The following is a 12,566-nucleotide window of genomic DNA, read 5'->3' as shown; positions in this document are numbered from 1 at the left end:
ATTGTAAAAGTCTGGTAGAGATTGTCAGTGTTCATCGAATATCCAAGTGTCCCCCTATATTTCAGAAAACTCACATGTAAAGGGTAAATGGGATAACTTGCCACCAATTTACCGTGAGGGGAAAAAAAAAAGATATGGGTCACTTTATGTTAAGGCAGCCAAGAGTGCATGGGTGTCTTCACTTCATCTTTTTTCTACTCTGTGTCACTGGAAACAATTTGAGAAGGTGGAGTTGCAAAACGGAAACAGTCTGGATTGTTCAGACTTTAGTTAGAGCAAAGTTCTTGTAGAAGAGCCACCTGAGCCACACTGGATATGATGTGAATGAGAAACAAACCTTGTGGTAAGTATCTAAACTTTGGGGGTGATCTGTTGCAGAAACTGGTATTAATTACTTTGGTTAATATATAGGATATTATCATTTATTTTAGTCCACGTCTCAGGATTCTCCTGGGGAAAGCTTTTATTCCTTTCTGATTATAACTTCCTTCCTTGCCTTTACATTACTACTGCCATATGATTTCTTTATGTCATTTTTGTTAATCAGTAGGTTCTGATTATTCGTTCTATTCGTTCTAGATGGTTAGTGCCGAGTAGCTCTCTCCTCCCACAAATTTTCATACTCATCTTAATAAGTTCCAGGAAGAAATGCTCTGATGACATCATATGGGGTTCTATTTAATTTGTTAGCTCTAGACTTCAGCCTTCTCTCATTTAGAATTCTTGATTTATATATGTGTTCTGACAAATAGTATTCCCCACTTATCTCAATTCCTTCTTCTCCGAAAATATTAAAAAAAAAGAAATTCATCATCTGTCAGTGCAATATAAAATTATATCTAGTCTATCACATTTAATGCCATAATCACTGAAATATTCTTTATAATTGACCCCAGAAGCTACACAAAGATTTTAAGTCTTGATTTAATTATAACCACAGGAAAGGCTCTAACTATCTAGAGTAAGGAGATAGCATCTATGTTTATATCAAATTCCCACTGGAGATAAAGTAGATAAAAGTCCTTCAAAATGGGTGGAACACAGTATTTCTGGAGTGGTGCAGTAAAGACAATGGAAATCTATTTCTCCATAAGAGCAATGAGAAAACTATAGGTAATTATTAAAAATCACGTTTTCAATGATTAATTAAAGGCTTGCAGTAATCTGAGGAGTATTTACTCAAGAGAAATTACAGAATCTTGATGAAAAACAGCGAGCTTTGCAGCATTTTATCTTTCCCTTTCCCAACTCCACGGTAGCCTTGAAAAACCAACAGCTTCCCAACTATGATAGCTGTTAAAACCAACAGCTTGACAAACATTGAAAGTTGGGAGACCAGGTTTGGGGCACCTCAAAAATCCCTGAGAACAGTCACAAGCTGACCTGGAAGAACTCTAATCATAGGACATGGGGAAGAAATCTCTTCTTTCTCTTCTTCTTCTTTTTTTTTCCCCCTGAGAGAGAGGGGGGGAGGTGAGAGAGAGAGAGAGAGAGAGAGAGAGAGAGAGAGAGAGAGAGAATGACGTGGGAGGGGCAGAGAAAGAGAGAATCCCAAACAGGCTCTGTACCATCAGCACAGAGCCCGATGCAGGGCTCGAACTCACGAACTGAAAACATGACCTGCACTGAAACTGAGAGTCAGACGTTTAACCCACTGAGCCATCCAGGCACCTGGGAAGAAATCTTAAAATGTATATTTTAAGATTAGGGCTCATCATAAATTAGGCCTCCTCTACTTAGTCTTCCATGTAACTAAGGTATTGTCTTAAACTCCACCTTACTCTTCTAACTCTTCCTAGGATGGAAAAGGTCGTGTCCTGCGTAAGCATACCTTTCACATCACATCTCTGTCAGGTAAGTCAGCTCACCAAGGAAGAACGCCCGTACTGAGGAGAGATATCAGCTGGGATATGTAATTAGTGATGTCTTCTAGTTTTCCTAGTCGTGTCTGGTCATGTTGTGGCAATACTACAGTCCTTCCAGCTTGTGGGAAGTCCTGAGGGTGGGCCTACCAAGTTATATCCCTCTCCAGCTCACTCTGATGTTCTCATTTCCTTAACTTACAAAACTACCAAATTTGGCTCTAATAAACCATGACATTGGGATCTAAAATGTGAATATCAGATGTATTTTCTAAAAATGTACCTTCACCCATCTTTCTATGTCTTATGCAGTTTATCTGTAGTCACTAAGCCTCACCCACAGACAGTGCATTACAGCTTTCATCTGTAATGGCCATCTGGTCTCTGACTTGCCCAGAGAGACAAAGGGCCACGGTCTAACAAGAACCTACAAATCATATCCAGATCTGAACCAATCCTGATTCCCAAAACACTCACTGGGTAGATTAATAGTATTGTGATTAACTTAGACCAGTGATTCTCATTTACGGCTACACAATAGAGACCTGAGAAGCAAAAGCTACTAATCGGAGGCCATAGAAGTGAGCCTGTAGCATCAGCAGTTTTAAGAACCCTTCCTGTTCATTCTAATGTGCTGGCAGCATTGAGGACAAGTGCTTAGACTAATCAGATCACAGAACTAGAGCTGAGATCAGTCTTACAAACCACTGGGCTAACATTTTGGAAAGAAAGTTATGGATAATTAGAGGTTACCACAATGTCCAATACTGTAATATTGTTGTAAAAACATATCCTTGCTTTAATAGTATGTATTTACCCAGAGAAATGTTTGAAAAACCAAATAAAATGCTCCTTTCAATTTCTTTCTCATCAGTAATTCCTATTGCATTTTGTTCAACTACATTGTTCTTAAATTTTCATTTATAAAATGTTTATTTATTTTGAGAGACAGAGAGAGTGTGTGTGCAAGCACGGGAGGGGTAGAGAGAGAGAGAGGGAGAGAAAATCCCCAGCAGGTTCCATGCTGTCAGCACAGAGCCCAACGCGGGGCTCAGTCTCAGGAACTGTGAGATCATGACCTGAACCAAAATCAAGAGTCAGAGGCTTAACCAGTGGAGCCACCCAGGTGCCCCATTACAGTTTCAATTTCTAATCTTATGTTCTCTGAGTAGCCTTACACACAGAGAGTAATACAGTATTCATGTGTTCTAGGACATCTGATTTGTGGATGAAATATTTGTGGAGTTGTTTAGGAAAGTCACCATTGTTTTTCTTTGCATAAGTAAAGTTTTGGAAAAATTATGTTTATAATTTATGAACTACCTATATATGTATAATTATGGGCACTTCATTAAATAATAGAATAATGCATATTTCTACTATAGTCAAACATCATTTTTATCTTAAATTTTTATTAAAAACACTTCAGTTCAAACCTGACAAAATTGGTTATTGTGTGCTTAAACAGTGTAAATGGTGAAGCAAACATCTGTTAAAATAATATTGTGTAAATTTCATATTAAATGAAATAGTTAATTGCAAAGTTTTCACTTTACTGTCCTTATTTTTAGGTAATATAAGTAAGTAGAGTAATTTACGTGGAAATTTATTTTCTATTTTAAGAGGCAAATTTGTGAAATGCATATTTTAAGAATACAGTTTATAATAGAAAAAATACTTTTAGCTATAGACCAAGGTCAAATTGGGAAAACAATAAACCAAAGCATATTGAATAGAAATAACTTTGAATATCTAAATCTTAATTCCATTCTCCATTTTATCATAAAGAGTTATGAAATTAACATTTTTGATTATCTGTCAGTATTTTCTGGCCATAAAATGCAAGCAATTTCATAGATGGGAATATAAAAAAAAAAGAAGATTCCACTATTTTGAAGATCTATCTATCATCGATCTATTTATCTGTTTTTATTGTTTATTTTTTTATTTATTTAAATTTTAGTGCAAGTATTAGCTTCAGGAGAAGTCAGTGACTCCTCACTTACATGCAACACCCAGTGCTCATCACAAGTACACTTCTTAGTACCCATCTAGCCCATCTCCCACCCACCTCCTTCCATCAACCCTCATTTTTTTCTCTATTGTTAAGAGTCTCTTGTGGCTTGCTTCCCTCTCTCCTCTCCCCCCCCCCTTTTCATATGTTTACCATTTTGTTTCTTAAATTTCATGTGTGAGTGAAATCATATGGTATTTTCCTTTCTCTGACTGACTTATTTTGCTTAGCATAATACATTCTAGTTCCATCCACATCGTTGCGAATGGCAATGTTTCATTCTTTTTGATGGTTAAGTAATAATCCATCATATATATATATATATATATATATATATATATATACCACATCTTCTTTATTCATTAATCAGCTAATGGACATTTGGGCTCTCTCTCTAGTTTGGCTATTAATTTAATTTCTCAGAATTGTTAAAATTAATTGAAGTTAAATTTTTGTCACATTAAGGTGAGATTGATCTTTTAACAGTGTGGAAACATTTCCACTGTGTGTGTATGTCTGTGTGTGTGTGTCTGTGTGTGTAATTTAAAATTTTTTTATTTATTATTCCTCTCTTTTTTTCATCAAATTATCCACTTTTTGGAAACAAATACCTTTCTACTTGACTTTCTACTCACAAGTTTCATCTAGTAATTAGTTAAGTCATATTAAAAATCATCAGTATCACAGTTTTTAAATAAGTTTCTGAAAATGTTATTTTCAAGATGCATGTCATGTGGCATAGCAGTAGAGTCAGAAGAACTTAGCATTTATTAATTATATTATACTTTCAAAGAAATCTAGACATTTTATGTAAAAAACAATTCATTTATCTTCTGCTTATCTAAATTATCTTATTCTAAATAGATAATTTATAAATTGTGGTTTCTTGACATAGCTCAAGGACTTAAAACCACTTTCCACAAAATGTGTTCTTTTAAAAACATATATATTTCTATTTCTAGAATTGTTCTATTACCTGAATGTTAGATGGGACAGAAAAAAAAGGGGGGGATTTGTGTAAATCATTTTCACTTCCATCAAAGAAATACAGAAGTATTGCATTTGGACCCTACAATCCTAGAGGTTAGGGACTCCAAGTTTATTCTCAATTTTATTCTCCAATTTTGTTCTCAATATCCATTATGGTTTATGGTTATCCCCAAAATACTTAAGGGAGGAAGAAAGGGGGGGGAATGTATAGGGCAGTGGAGAAAGGGAAGGAAGAAAAAAGACAGAGAAGGAAAGAAGGAAGGCAGGAAGGCAGACAGCAAAGAGAGAAGGAAACAAGGAAGGAACTTAATTACTTCTCCACACGTGTCTGTGCTTTCCTTCAAGCCTGAAATATTCCCACTCATCTATACGTATTAGTATCCTATTTATTGCTCAAGATCATGTTCCAATTTGACTAATTCTTTGATTCTTCTGATCATTCTCAAGTGGCTGCAGTTGCTTTTTGCACATCTTGTCTAAGCTTACCTCTGTGTAGACTTCATTCCCAGGCAACCTCTCTCAGCTACTAGCACCTTTGGGCTTACATCTATGAAGCTTACTTTCCTAGAGAGAGAGCGAGAGAGAGAGCATCTCTCTCTCTCGCTCTCTCAGCACTTATATCAAACCCTAAAAAGAACACCAATTAGCTAGAGAAATGAAATCATTTTTTTTGTTGTTGTTGTTATTGGCCTGGATCACATGCTCACCACTGTAATGGGAGAGGTAGGGCTCCTCAATGGGCCACTTTATCAGAATTTCGTGGTATAAGAAATGAGCATTTTTCTCAAAGGAATTGATGCTAACTACAAACAAATCATAAGACACACACTATGTACTTCATTCCTTAAAAAAAATTCAATGTAGGGCATATAGAAGGGAATGAATAAATATGAGCTTAATAGGTAAATAAAGAAAGGTATTTCTATTACATAAGTGATTGCTGTGCAATATTAAGTATACACTAAACTGAAAAAAGGAGGCATGTCTTAGAAGAAAGTACACCACACCATAAGAATATTTGACTATTCCATTCATTTAAAAATCTTAATTTTGTTTCACATAAGTGCCATGTAATAGAAATATAGTTAAGTTCATTTTACCCAACTATGGTTTTCTTTATCTTTTCTAACATTTAACTGAAATTTTTGAGCTTGTACAAATTTTCCTGGAAGCATGATTTGTATTTTAAAAGAAATGTGTACCATATTTGATGGCTTGGGTTATAACTTAACTAAAATAAAAAGAAAATGCATTTATAAAATTTTAAAAAAGTACCAGCACAATATTACAAACACATTAGTTGCTCCATTTTAAACCTATATTAACTTTACTGCAATAGTATTTTTTATTTCTTCATGTGGTCAATCACTTTTAATGTAATATATAATATAAATGGTATAAACATGAAAATCACTATAGAGATCAAATGATTTCATGTGGTTTTATACATGATCATTTGATCATTTGTGTTTTTTGATTATACAAAGTATTCTATTAGCACTAATCTCCTTAGCAATGCACTTAACTTAAGTTATTTTAACTTAAGTTATTAAAGAATGGCCTAATTTCTAAAGTGAAAATTATAACCATATTTGACGATCTTATGAGGTTATATCAGGAAGGATATTATGCATTCACTGTTTCCAATGCCTCTGGTTACTGCCAGCATCTGTGTATAGACCCAACACATTTGGCTGCTGAGAAAATACAACACTGGATTAAAGTGCCAACAGTGGGCTATTTAACTATGCTTGGAAAGCTTGGCTACAAATAATTGTGGCAAAAAGCACTAGGTAGTAGTGTTAACAAATCCATCCTTTTCAGAGGTATTGAACTTGGCAACAAATTTGTAGCAATTTTTATCCCTCCCTCTGCTCCTGGTTAATTATCAATTACCTAATTTGCTTCCATCAAACATCATTTACAGGCTTTAATTTCTAATAGACAACACATACCCTTACGAGAGTGACATCTATGTATGTGCAGAAATGTTTATGGAGAATTATGTTGGGTATATGGGAAGACCTGCACATTTTTCAATACTGACTTAAGGGCTGGTAACAAAGCTGGATTTATAATGTCCATCTTTTACTATTGTATTGCCCAGATAAATAACATCTCTATGTCGCTAGCCTCTTTTTTTTTTAATTCTATCTATAAATATCTGTATATAAAATCATATTCAGTGTCCAGTTTTAGGCAATAATATTATTGGGAAATGGGATTGTAAAATTAGTATAGCATCTGGGTTTAGAATACAAAGTGAGGAACACAGAATATGCAGAGATTGCTTTTGAAATTGGGTGGTGGATGATGACAATTACAGACGCAAATACAGATTTTGGAGATCGTGATATTAACACAGGAAAGGACACAAAATCACGGAGTCCAGACGTTGTTTAGTACTAATATGTTGATCAGTGAAACTGGCTTTTTAACACAGTCTTCTGTTTTCTTTTCCCAGCCACACGTCCAAAATCACAAAACATTGCTTTCAATTCCAAACACCAATGTGACCATGTTTAAGGGTAAAAAGATGTGCTGATGTTCGCTATACCTTGATTGTAGATTCATACATGTCTTCAAAAGTAGGTTGAAGTCATAATTGCTACAGACTTTGTAGTTTCCAAACTGAACCAGTGTAAGATAAATTGTCTCTTAAAGTTTATACTAGACCTACACCCCTGTCAGACTCGTCTAGTGGATATTGTCATCCAGCTATAGATTATGTATGTCACTTTCTTTGTATTATAAACTAACTTTATTATTTGTATTAAAATTAATCTGTAATTTAGGAATATTAAGATTTTGCCCCCGATTTTTTAAAATATGAGGGCAGTAAGGAATTCTTCCTTTCAACTTATCTCCCTACCCCCAGACAAATCACTACAATAACTAAAGAAACCTCTGACCTAGAAATCAACATTCTAATTTAATCATACTATTTCGCTGGTATGATCTGATGACTACAAAACTAATTCTCAGTAGCAGATGAATTACTTTAATAGTAATGGTTCACATATTGTCAGGCAACAAATATGGGATCATTTCTCAAGAGGTAAAGATCTGTAAACCCGGACCAATGGGCCAATGTGTTAAGTCAGTGAGATTAGAGAAATATGATGCACTGAAATAAGTCAATACACAAAGAGCAGTAGAATCAACTTTTGTTGTAATATCACTGGGTTTTTTTATATTTCCTTTCCCACCTGAAACAATAACAATCTAGGCAATTCAGGTGTCAATCTTTCTTACAAATAGAAAGTTAATATGTACCTTTTATTTTATTTTTTAAATTTTTTAATGTTCATTTATTTTTGAGAGACAGAGAGAGAGACAGGGTGTGAGTTGGGAAGGGGCAGAGAGAGAGAGACACACACACAGAATCTGAAACAGGTTCCAGGCTCTGAGCTCTTAGCACAGAGCCCAAGGCAGGGCTCAAACTCCGGAATCCTGAGATCCTGACTTGAGCCAAAGTTGGGCGCTTAACTGACTGAGCCACCCAGGCGCCCCTAATATACACCTTTTAGAGTAACAAATTTTCTTTGCCAGCTTGGGTACTCCATCACTTGGAAACTATTTCATGGGGTACCTAGCAATTACTTCACTTGGAAACAAAGATACATACTTTCCTGACTTGGGAGTTGTGAATGAAAGTTAGATAAGTGTTGATAGTTTTGAAAAGTGATTCCAGATGAAGATATAATAGAAGAGAGTTAATTGTGTATAACATATTTCAAAGTTGTAAGCTTGAAAAGTAGTTAGTTACACGGAGATCACATTCTCTAAGGTATAATTCCTGTTTTAAAGAGTAACCTTAGGGGTGCCTGGGTGGCTCAGTCAGTTAAGCAGGCAACTCTTGATTCCAGCTCAAGTCATGATCTCACAGTTCTTTGAGCCAAAGCCTGCTTGGGGCTCTCTGCCTCCTCTCTCTCTGCCCCTACCCCACTTGTTCCCTGTCTGTCTCTCTCTCTCTCTCTTTTACTCAGAAATAAAACATAAACTTGGGGCTCCCAGGTGGCTCAGTTGATTGGGCATACAACTTCAGCTTAGGCCATGATCTCACAATTCCTGGGTTCAAGCCCTACTTTGGGCTCTGTGCACAGCTCAGAGCCTGGAGCCAGCTTTGGATTCTGTGTCTCCCTCTCTCTCTGCCCCTCCCCCTCTTGTGCTCTGACTCTCTCTCAAAAATAAATAAACACTAAAAAAAATGTAAAAATAAAAATAAATTTAAAAAAAATTAAAGAGTAACCTTAATGTACTAATGTGTTTTTTTTCCTATGAATCTAACATAAAATCATGAATTTGTTTAAGTCAGGAGATTCTGGTAAACTAGCTCTTATTGAGAGGTAAATGATAAACATAGATGCTTTAAAAACATTTCTATTGGCACCAACAACAACTTATGAAATGGCCAAGTTATACTTATTTTAATTACTTAGTATTTATTGATCAGGTAGTGTATGCCAGTATTGTGAGAGATAATGGAAATATAAATGAATGTTATGCCTTTTGTTCTCAAGGTGCTCCAGACACAGGGAAATCATCAAACATTTAAAATGTGTTGTGATGAGGGGTGCCTGGGTGGTTCAGTCGTTTAAGGGCCCAAATCTTGATTTTGGCTCAGGTCATGATTTCACTGTTGAGTGCCGGCTCAGAATCCAGCAAAGAGCCCCCTTCCCATCCTCTGTCTCCCTCTCACCTCCCCACTACTGTGTTCATGCCTGAACTCTCTCTCTCTCTCTCAAAAAAAAAAAAAAAAAAAAAAAAAGCATTTAAAGTACATTATGATGAATGTAAAAGAAAAACTTAAATGCAATTCCAGGGGTGCAAGTAGAAATGCGTGACTGTGGCCTCAGAGAAGGCTTCGTAAAATACGGACATAAGTAAGTTTTAAAAGATAAACAGAGTTTACTAGGGAAAAAAGTTGTGATTTTATTCTAGGCAAGAAAAACAGCATAAGCAAAGATTCGAAAAAGCATGGTTTGTTTTGGAGGGAGCTATAAGGTTTTCCATATTGTTGAACCGAAAAGGAGCACAGTCCTTGGAAAAGTGAGCTGGTTGATCTTAGAAAAGCAAAGTGTGATAGAGGAATAAGAGACATAAAGGCTGAGGTTTGAGTTAGGACAGGCCTGTAGTCACTGGTAGGAGGAGGAGGAATTGGAGGGTTCTAAGCACACAGACATACTTAGGTGTGCATTCCAGAAATGCCATATTGATATCGGCATGGAAGGTTTGGTTTACAAGTGCATATTCTTATGTAAATTTAAGGCAAAGAAGGTATCACAAAATCAAAATAATAAAATGCTCAGAATATGGTACCCATGGAGCTAAACTTTAGTGAGCATTGGCTCCTTGTTTCCAGCGGGGAGAAATTTTCATTCTATTTCTTCTATGGAATTTTTGCTTACATGTTGGAAATTAGTATGTTATACTCTAATTTTGCTTCTTATGTCCCCCCCTCTTTTAATAGTTAATGATTTTTTTTTTCTCTTTTAAAACAAGGACCATGTTGAGGCACCTGGGTGGCTCAGTCGTTTGAGTGTCCTACTTTGGCTCGGGTCATGATCTGAAGGTTTGTGGGTTCGAGCCCCGCATCAGACTCCCTGCTGTCAGCTCAGAGCCTTCTTTGGATCTTCTGTTCCCCTCTCTCTCTGTCCCTCCTGCTCCCCTACCCCTCGGCTCGTGTTCTCTACAAAAAAAAAAAAAAAAAAAAAAAAAAAAAAAAAAATTAAATAAAACAAGGACCATGTCTTGTCTTATATTTGCACTCTGTTAAACAATATATTGAGTCATGAAAATCAGTAACTACTGAATAAATGCATCAATCAAACAATTAATCAAAGTTCTAGTCAGCTGCCAGTATGCAGCAGTTGAACACAACACCTACTTTTGTTCTTCTGAAAGACATGCTCAGAATTTGACCAAGTAGTGATTTTTTACTGCTGCTTTGGCATCTATTCTATATCCCTCCCTTGTATTCACAGGTAGGCAAAGAACGAATGTTTGTGAATTTATAAATATTTTTATGAAAATAAATGAGATTAGCTACAAAGTTATTTACTATACTAGTATTCCAATATGGGTTTGGGGGGGGGGTGGTTGGTAGAAGAGAAAGGAGTAGAGTTTTAGTTAACATAAGGATGTGTTTCATATAATTCGGTTTATATCCTTAAGCATATACCCATGATGTACGTCCTGATGGGAAAAAAATGGAAGTGCCAGCACCAGTGAAAGGGGAATAGGAACAGAACAGGTATCAGAAGTCTGTTTTCATCAAAAAGAAGAAGCTATTCAGTTTCTTCATTCCATAAACTTACATAAGGTGTCTCCTCTCTGAAAGTGGCCCAAAGCCCAAGCTTTGATCTACCTGTTAGAAAATCAAACTAATAATTTATCTAATATAGCATCACAAGAGATATTTCTTTTTGAATAGTAAATAGCAAAATAATTAGACTTTAACTTTGAACTTCTGAATTTGATCAATAATAGTGAAGAGAAGTTCATTGATACTTTTTCTATGATTTCTTACCCTTTCTACATGCATTGGTGCAAGTGTTTTAGCCTTTCTAGCAAAAGTTTATAATTGGAAATGAAAGAATATTTTTAAAAAATAAACAAAATCCAAACACAATATAGGTAACTTCCATTTTAGTAAAAATTGACCTTTTCAGGGGGAAAAAAAAATCTCTTGTATTTCCTATTTGTTTACATAGTCATTTGATTATTTACCCTACACATTTTTATGAAGTTCCCACTATGAATCCTGCATTGCTCTATGGGCTTGAGATACATCAGCTGGAAATACAAAGAATCTTAACCTTATGAGCGTAAAGAAAAAAAAACAATAAATATAACAAATAATTATAGTTCACTAGAACACAATAAATGCTATGGAAAAAGAATAATTAGGGAGAATTGAGAGTGCTGAAGGGCAGGATGCAATTTAAAACAGAATGATCAAGGATACTTGAACAGAGTTGGAGATGAGGACATTGACTTGCAGATATTTGGTGTGAAGTGTTCCAAGCAGAGGGAACAGCCATTGCTAAGTCCCTCCTAAGGGTGGAACATGTTTAGTGTATTCGAGAGCACGAAGGAAGCCAACATGGTAGGAGCTGAGTGAGCAAAGGGGATGAACAAGAATTGCACATAAGCTCGTGCAGTGTGTTCAGGGATGGAGAGCAGATCATGGAGAACCTTGTAGGACATTTTGTGGAATTTGACTGTACTCTGAATGAAATTGCAGATTTTTAAGAATGAGAGGGACAGGTTATGACTTATATTTCAAAGTACTATTTCAGCTACTATTAGAAATGAAGTGTAGAGGGATAGAGCAAGATTAAGTCAACCAGGTAGGAGGCTATTTGAGTAGCATAGACGAGAGACAGAAGGTGGTTCACACCAGGGAGATGGAAGGATAGAAGACAGAAGAAGCCAGTTTCTGGAAATATTTTGAAGGTTTATCCATATTTTAATTTGATTTCATTTGTTTAATTTGTTTAATTTGTTCTTATATAAACTCAGCTAGACGTGAAAGTCTTAAAAGGCTCATGTAATGCTAAAATACTCCCTCAAAATTTTGCACTTACTGTTCCTTTCAAGTATATTTGTATTATCTCACATGTGGATGGTGAGTTGCTTGAGGATATGACACAAATTTTAAGTATAACTCTGCCTTAATTGTACTAAGTACTCAG

The 12,566-nt window shown here is 35.6% G+C and overlaps 1 long non-coding RNA gene across 1 annotated transcript; it reads left to right on the top strand.

Annotated features, from left to right (window-relative positions):
* The first annotated feature begins 220 nt into the window (after positions 1 to 220).
* LOC107179966 lies at positions 221 to 10,408 on the top strand. Its single transcript, XR_001510693.1, has 3 exons — positions 221 to 343; positions 1,800 to 1,854; positions 10,372 to 10,408. It is a non-coding gene; the product is annotated as an uncharacterized LOC107179966 (long non-coding RNA).
* Positions 10,409 to 12,566: the final 2,158 nt, after the last annotated feature.

This window comes from Panthera tigris, chromosome B4, assembly GCF_018350195.1.
Source record: "Panthera tigris isolate Pti1 chromosome B4, P.tigris_Pti1_mat1.1, whole genome shotgun sequence".
Taxonomy (NCBI): Eukaryota; Metazoa; Chordata; class Mammalia; order Carnivora; family Felidae; genus Panthera; species Panthera tigris.
Note: the sequence above shows the minus strand (reverse complement) of the source record. Positions and strands in the feature narration are given on the sequence as shown.